Here is an 8,805-nt window from a genome sequence, read left to right as displayed (position 1 = left end):
AAATATGCTATCGATTGCGTCATAACTACGCAACTCTCTGTCGCACAGTAGAGAAATTACTGTCACATCTACGTCGTCAAGCTCAGTTTGAGACTGCGCAGTACGCTCAGCCATCAGGAAGTGAGTGCTTCTAATTTACTTCACTTTTCTCTGTTGAAACCTATGGGGTCGCTGTGTCCATTTCTTATACTGTCTGTGATTCCTTGCCCTCTTGTGCTTACACACTTGTATTACACACAATAACGAAATGCTTAAAACGGAGAAGTTTTTCCTTTGAGTTTTCTGCGTACAGACGACACCATTGTCAAAACGATTCCCATTGACACGGATCCGCGAAAACGACTAAAAACGCTATATTCTGCTGCCAGGCCATCAGGTGGCAATGAAGCACTAGATATGCATGTGCATGACTCGACGGTTTCGTTTTCGTCATCGACGTCAAACATTTAGTTTTCGCGTTTTGGTTGTTTACACACTGGAGACCGTTTTTTCAAAAACTTGCACTTTGAAACTCGTTTTCAAAAGTTTGCGTTTTCAGGCACCCAAAACGCCATTGTAGTGTAAATTAACAGCCAAAAATGCATAACAATTCTTCCAGTTTTAGTTGAAAACGCAAACTTTTGAAAACTGACTTTAAAGGAAAAACGTCTTCGCATATCTTTGTCATGTAAGCCCTATTATGGTAGCCTAGGTCATTTGCGGGGGAATTTTTACTTTACAAATTACAGTATGGCCGATTCACACGGGATTAAGATCACAGACAACCTCCGCTATTATTACAAATGACTAGAGGTCGTCACCAGGTAATACTTTTCATGCAAATAGGGCTTTAGTCTCATATGATATGTTCTGATTGGTTGATTGTGTTCATTGCTTTCAGGTTTGTCTTGTTTAGTAATTTGTCTTGGTGTATATAAATAGGCCTCATGTTTCCATATCTCTTGTTTGTTCGTGTAGCTGCTGGTTTGTTTTATGCTCAAGCCATGGCTTTGTTTATTTTGTGTTTGTTCATGTTTTGTGTGAATAAACTGCACATGGGTTCAGGTCAACTTGCCTTCAATGGACTCTCATTACAGAAAGCTAGTTCCGAATATAAACCCAGCAGTTTGTTTGCTTCGCCTTCTTCAAGGTGTGGACGGTTGACGAGAGGCTGTTCTCAGATTGTCTATACCCCGTGTCACGGCCAGGAAGACTTCCCAGGCCTTTGTTCCATCATGGAATTATTTTTATGACAATTAAACACATTGGCTACATCCGAAATCGCATACTTCCCTACACATAGGTGAAAAAGAGTAAGCCTATGTGACAAAATGTGTATGTCTGAATTCACAATACTCGTAAAAGAGTAGGCAAAAAGTATCTGGATGACCAACTTCCAGCGAGATTCTGAGTGTATACGATGGACGCTTTACTATCCCATGAGGCAACGGGAGAGGATTTATAAATGGCAGTGAACTGACGCTGGAAGGTCATATGATAATTGGCAATGTATGTCCAAGTTCCTGTTGCTGTGAAGACCCGCCTTATTCTGATAAGTGCAATGTGCTCTGATCGGTCAAATGTCACACCTCTTACTATAACTGTGTTAGATACAGGGTGGAAAAAAACAATGGGACTCCCCCAGTACCCACAATTGTGGTCTTTCGTACTTGACTTCTTGTCTACTTACATGACGTATTTCCTGTATTTGGCTCAAGTGTGACCACGTGTGCATATAACTATTAATATAACTATTCATTCAGTTACACTATTTCTAGTTTTTCTATTTATTAAATGCACACTGTTCTGATTCTGATTGGCAATACACTTTAAAACAACATTTAAAATGTCTGTTCAGTGCCCAATCAAAGTTTAATTGTGGTGCTTCTAATTAAGCAGTAAAAACAAAGCAGTTGCACCATTTTAGAAAATACACACATCTCTGCATCAATAAAATTTACAACTCTTTGTTTTACAACCAAGTTTGCATTTTTCATTTATTTGTATAGTGCTTTTCACCACACATGTCGTTTCAACGCAGCTTTACAGAAAAGGCAGAAAAATGCTTGGTTGTTTCAATCCATGTTTGGGTCAAATATGGACAAACCCAACCATTGGTTTACGTTTTTAAATTGAAATATTAAACCCAACGGTTGGGTTTGTCCATATTTGACCCAAACATGGTTTTAGAGTGAGTATAGAGATCAGAGAGGTGACTGTCCATGTCCATATGTCAGAAAAGTACAGCTCTAAGATAATACAAATCATGCAGTTTGCTAACATCATGTATTAATTTAGGCAGAAACAATGATCTGATTAAAGCAGCAATTACAAGTTGATCATAATGATCACAATATAAAGAAAATGTGGCAGTGGATTGGTTAAATACACAGGAGATAAACCATTAGTGCCTTAGGTCAGTATAATACTTTGTAATTGATACGGAACTTAGGTTAACCAGTGTAGAGATTATAAACATGGTGTTATGATCATATTTCAAGATTCAAAAACTATACAAGCTAGGTATAGCGAAATTGATGCAATCCTTACGGTACCATCACATATAGCCTGTGCGGACTAACATTTAATTTAAATAATACAATTTAAGTAGCCTAGATTTAACAGTACGATAATGACCAATATACAGTAAAATACATCAGTAAACAATATGCCATAATCAAGACAACACAAAGACAATATAAAACAATACTCACAAAACCAGTGCAAGCAAGGCGATAGTCAAATAGTGCACAAAAATATTGTGCAGTAAGTACTACATGACATTCCACATAATGAAAAGATTAAGAGGTAAAAAGAGATTAAAACAGGTAAGTGCAGCAGAATGTAACCCAAATTTAATAATAGTGTAACGTATGAAATATACAGAGGGTGTTGTTAACCTTCTATAGGTTGAGATATAACATGCCCCACCATCAGATTGGTGCATTTCTCATTTTATGAGTATGTGTGTGTGTGTGTGCTTGCAGTGTTCAACTCCTGTATGGCGCTGGGGTAAAAACTGTTCTAGAGTCCATTGGTCCACGATTTGATGGACCTAAAACGTTTACCAGAGGGCAGCAATTCAAACAAATGATGACCAGGATGGAAAGGATCCTTTAAAATGTTTCCTGCTCTTCTGGGAAGCGCAGAAGTAAAGCTCTTTTAGGGAAGGCAAAGGGCAGCCAATAATTTTTAGTGCAGAATTGATTACTCTCTGGAGAGCTTTCTTATCTGCCGCTGAGCTGCTTGCGCACCACGTAGAGATGCAGTTATCACACTCTTGATGGAACAGCGATAGAAGGACACTAGCAGCTGCTCTTGTAGGTGGTTCTTGATGATAGTGTTGGTAGAATGGGTTGGGTTGGGTTGGGTTGGGGAGGGGGGGGGGGGGGGTACAGTCATGAGTGTAAACTAAGGATGTAGAGAAGTGGACTAAGCACGCAGCCTTGTGGGGCACCTGTGCTGAGAATTAAGGTGGAGGAGGAATAGGGACCTAACCTAACCGCCTGGGGGCGGTTGGTCAGGAAGTCCTTAATCCAGTGACAGATAGATGAGGAGAGACCGAAGCCCAGCAATTTAGCTACCAGCCTGTCAGGAATGACTGTGTTAAAAGCTGAACAATAGACAATAAAAAAACATCCTTATATAGCTGACTAGGTGGAGCAATGCTGTGTGCACGGCAGTGTTCTAGGTGGAGCAATGCTGTGTGCACGGCAGTAGCGATGGCATCTTCTGTGGATCTATTGGTTCTGAATGCGAACTGATGTAGGTCGAAGATGTCTGGAATGCTTGCTTTGATGTACTGTTGAACCAGCCTCTTAACGCACTTCATAATAACTGGGGTAAGTGCAACCGGGCAGTAGTCGTTAAGACCACTGATGACTGTTTTCTTCAGTAGTGGGATAACTGTTGCTGACTTCAGGCAAGATGGGATGGTGGCTGTTGACAGGGACATTGAAGATCTTTGTGAAGACTGAAGAGAGCTGGTCTGCACATTCTCTGAGCACCCTTACCGTCTCTCCATCTGGGCCTGCAGCCTTCCTTGTATTAACAGCTCTGAGCACACTCCTCACCCTGTGTTCCTGTATAATAAATGGGGGTGCATGTCCGTTGAAGGCTGCTGTGGGTGGTGTGACCGTCTCTGTCACTCTCTCTTCAAAGCGGGCAAAGAAGTTAAATTCTTCTGCCAACGAGTCATTAGCATCAGAGGTTTTGTGAGTAATGCTTTGAAGTCACACCATTGTTGGCTCTCTTAAGGTTAGCTCTGGCTGCACTGTAGAGGGCTTTATATTTGGACCTGAAGGGAGCATTACGGTCTTTTAAGCGGGTCCTGACCTCTCTAGTCGACGTCCAGGGCTTCTGGTTGGAGTAAATCCGGATGCGTTTGTCGACACTGACATTGTCGACACGGTCCTTAATATAGCAGAGTGCTGTTGATGTGTACACCTCTAAATCCTGATTGTCGAAGACATCCCAATTTGTTCTTTCGAAACAGTCTTGGAGCTGAGAAGAGGCTCCATCTGGCCATTTTTTCACAGTCATGGTAGTGGTGGGAGCTTTCCTTCTTAAAGGATAATTCCGGTATTTAACACCTTGAGTCTATATTGTAGTTTGTTTTGGATGAACAAGAGTGGTGGACAACATTTTTTTGACAATGGTTCCTCTCTCGAGTTTTTGACTATAATAGAAACCCATTTAACATTGGAGTCAATGGGCATGTCCGAAAATGTAATTAAAACAACCTTTAACATTAGTTTTCAAAACTGTGCAACTCACCGAGTGATTAGTGATGTTAGTTGATGTTCCAGAAACAAAAAGTGTTGCGAAATACAGTTTCTGTCGTGTTTTATCCGTCATTTTGTAAAATCCCATTGAATTCTGTTGAAGGACTGAGTGCTCGTTAATATAAATGCGCTACCGGAAACGGAAAGGGGGCTGTTTACATTTGGTCGATGTAGTCTTTTTGCTCGCTTCCGTTTCTCATAAGGCTAGCGAGCAGAGCAACTGTGCTCCGGGAGAGTAAGCGAAATAAACAAACAAAACCTTCATTAATTGTTACTTGTAATATGAAGTTGAACTCGACTGTGACCGTGAGTGTCCCGCGAGACATAAACATCAGTTGGTCATCAAGTGGTCGGGAGTGTGCTAACGCTTCAGATTCAAATATTGAGCGGAAGTTACACAGTTGTGAAGTGTCTGAAAAAATAGTTCCACTATAGCAAAATAAACGGATTGGAATCATATATTGCGACGATATATTGTTTATAATCATCAACGAACACCACTAACCACTCGGTGAGTTTAACAGTTTTGTAAACGAACATTATTGGCTGTTTTAATGACATTTTCGGACATGCCCATTGACTCCAATGTTAAATGGGTCCATGGCCAATTCTATTATAGTCAAAAACTCGAGAGAGGAACCATTGTCAAAAAAATGTCATTAAAACATTAATGACATTTAATGACAACCCGAGCTATCCTTTAAGGGGGTGTATGCTGGTATTATAATTTAACTTTTTCCTAGACATCTGGGCATGTAAGTTTCTGAATGTAAAGAATGACGATGCTAAGCTGCTCCGAAGCGGTATTAGAAATAGTGTGGATTTAGTGTGCTTTAAGTGTACTGTGCTGCATTTTTTAGACCTGGGACAATGTTGAGCACTTAATTCCTGTCGCGTGAATGTGCTATTAAATGGCCGAGATCACAAGTGTGGGTATTAGGACAGGCCCATTGTCTCATGGTGACAGTACTACCAACACAACCAGGACTCGCCCCCTTTATTTTGTGTATGCATTGGGAATATTGTGACATGTACGTTTCTGGAAGAAAACTTAATTTCAGTGAGTACAAAATAGTGCACTGCTTACTGATATAGATGATAACACCCTTTAGAGTGGACTTTGTGCTTTGCAACTTTGTAGACCTTTTTCATGCTCAAACAGCAACATACACTATAAAAGAAAGTTGAAAATGTAAAAAAGCATAACAGGTCCTCTTTAAAATGTACCTTAAAACAAACTTGAGTCTTTGAATTCATACATTTTTGTCTGTTAATGTAGATCAGGAAGGCTCTTTCATGAATGCATTTGACTGGAATGGGAAACCTAGACTAATTTACTTGCAGGAAGTCACACAGTAGTCTCATTCCTGCACATGCAACACACACCCCTCTTCAGGAAGAAATTATATTTACATGTAGGTTTTTTTTTCTCTCTGTGTGGTCAAATAATCACAATAACATTGATGCTAGAAATAGATCCAATAGTCTCCTCCCATGTTTTCAGCCAGCATTTCCGGGCCTGTATTACTGTTGCGGAAGGTGGTAAATTATTCAAAACAACAGGATATTAGGGAGGATACAATATATAGGCCTTTACAATGTTCCATAACATAAAAAACACAATTTTAAATCTTTATTGAAAAGATTTTAAATCTCTCAATGGCATTTTTGCCAAAGCCCTGGGTAATTTGGGTGTGAAGTTGATGATAAACGTATGGTATCAGATAAAATCAAATGCTATTGTTTATGCTTCTAATCAAAGCTTAAGATACTGGTAGAAGAGAATTAGTGGAGAAAGACCGAAAGACAGTGTTGGTTATTGACTTCATTCCAGCTGCCTGTGGTTTTTCACTGTTCAGTTCAGGTATGTAAGTGTCAAAGTTTCAGTCTGCCCAAAGGCATCTTTTTTGCACTTTTCTTTGAGCATGTTTACTATATAAAAATAGATTTTGCTACGTCACAGACTCCTTGTTAAACCTGATACATCATGGAATGATGCTTAACTGCATAGACTGTCCAGTTTACTGATTGTAATAGTCCGGCAACTGTGATTCATTCTGATACAAGCTGCTATTCATCCACAGTGACTTTTCAATGTTGCTCCAATTATTTGATCTCATGTTGAGCCATTTTTACTATGTCTTTTTGTACTTATTGATGTGTGAAGGTTTTGGTTGGACTTTGTATTCCGAAGATCAACAAAAGTCTTATAATTTTGGAATAAAATTAAGGTGAACTATGGGGGTAAACTATCTAAGCATGCAGAAGTATTAGTCTAAAAACAATGGGCATGGTGATAAACATTCTTACCAAACAAGAATAAAAAATGTTATAAGGTCATTTTGTATCAGCAACTTCCATGTCACTGTGTCCTCTACGATCTCAGACAATAGGTGACTTTAATATTGGGTTGCTGACCCACCACTTCACACTTCCCTCGGCAGACTCGCCTAGTCTTTTGGCAGGTTTGCTAAATGTTCATGTCATATCTGCCTTTGGCTCCATTGCATTTGGCCAAGATCATTTTAGGTAGCTCTCCCTTACACAAACTCATTTCCCAAGCAGGCCGCTGATGTTGGCGGTAGGCACTGATCACTGTGCGCTGCTTCCTTATATTGTCTAGCAGTGAATACAGGATATCTGAGTAATTACTACTCCATAACTGTATAAACGGCTTTGTACAGGCCTGCTCATTTTAATATAATATATGGCTTTATTTGACATTCGATAGTAATAATATATTGACTAAAGTATATATCTGTTCACCCTCATATCATTCCAATAAAAACCATAACAATAATAGTTATCTACATTAGGTAACATGAACTAACAATGAAAATATTTCTAATAATGCATTTATTATTCTTAGTTAATGTTAATTTAAACATTTACTTATATTAAAATGAACTAATGTGGGATTGTTGTAAAATGTTACCCATAGAGACATTGTTCAAGATATATTCTTTTGTGTTCTACAGAATAAGTAGGGTCATACAGGTTTGGAAAAACAAAAGGGGCGAGTAAATGATGACAGAATATTAATTTTTATGTGAACTTTCCTGATAGCTTTGGTAATTGGTTCAGTCAATACTTGCTGTTCTGATAGAAAGATCATTGTTCACTGAGGCGTGTGCAGACTGGAAGGGGTCTTCCTCTCTGTGAGGGTGAAGTGTGTGCTGCCACTGTCCAAGTGTGGGGATTTCCACAGCTCTGCAGGCTGTCTTCCCATCTGAAGGTGTGTTTCAGAGAGATATCCTGTTTTGGGAGACGTTTGTGGAGACGCAAAAACGGAACAGAAGTCCCTGTTTTCTTTCCTACTGTTTTTTAGTAGCTACAGCTTTAGTATTTTAAAAGATATTGCACTGTGTCTAGGTCTCTAATAAAATAAACAAATTTGTGACGATGATGTAAATTCCACAGACACATCAAATTTCCTTGTTTTCATTGAAACGTGGAAGTCTTTGGAAAATTGGCAAACCATGACGGATAACATGATCATCAGGTTTTACACAAATTGTGTTGTCAGTTCATGCTGCTGTACACGGGTAAAGAGGAAAACATACGATATAGGCCTATTCATGTTAATCCTTCAGTTCAACATTTCAGTCATAGCTTATTTAGCTGGCAATAGAAAACGATTTGCATTAGAACAATGCTAAATCAAAGTATTTTCATAGTGCATCAGTTATCTGAGGTAGTACAAAGTTCTCAGAGGAAGTGCAACTCATGCAGCCCAAGTTCATCTGGTGTTTAAGTTCATCACAAGTTTTAGCTTTTTACTTGCCACTGACTGAATAATTAGATTATTTAGCCAACATTTAAATATGCATGCCACAAGCATTTTTCTTTAAAATAATAGACACTATTTAAAAACGTAATGAAATTAAATTAAATGTAAACTATTTTTTACTTTGCTCAACATTACACTGCGTAAGTCTGTAGGAATACACAGCTGGGCACATGCACACAGCAGCTAAAAATAGCATGCAGAGGAAGTGGTTGTTGTTCCTGTAACAGAACTTAGAACTGTACTAGTGTCTAG

Source organism: Phoxinus phoxinus (genome assembly GCF_949152265.1).
Source record: "Phoxinus phoxinus genome assembly, chromosome: 11".
Taxonomy (NCBI): Eukaryota; Metazoa; Chordata; class Actinopteri; order Cypriniformes; family Leuciscidae; genus Phoxinus; species Phoxinus phoxinus.
The sequence above is the reverse complement of the archived record's forward strand: the minus strand, read 5'-3'. Positions refer to the sequence as shown.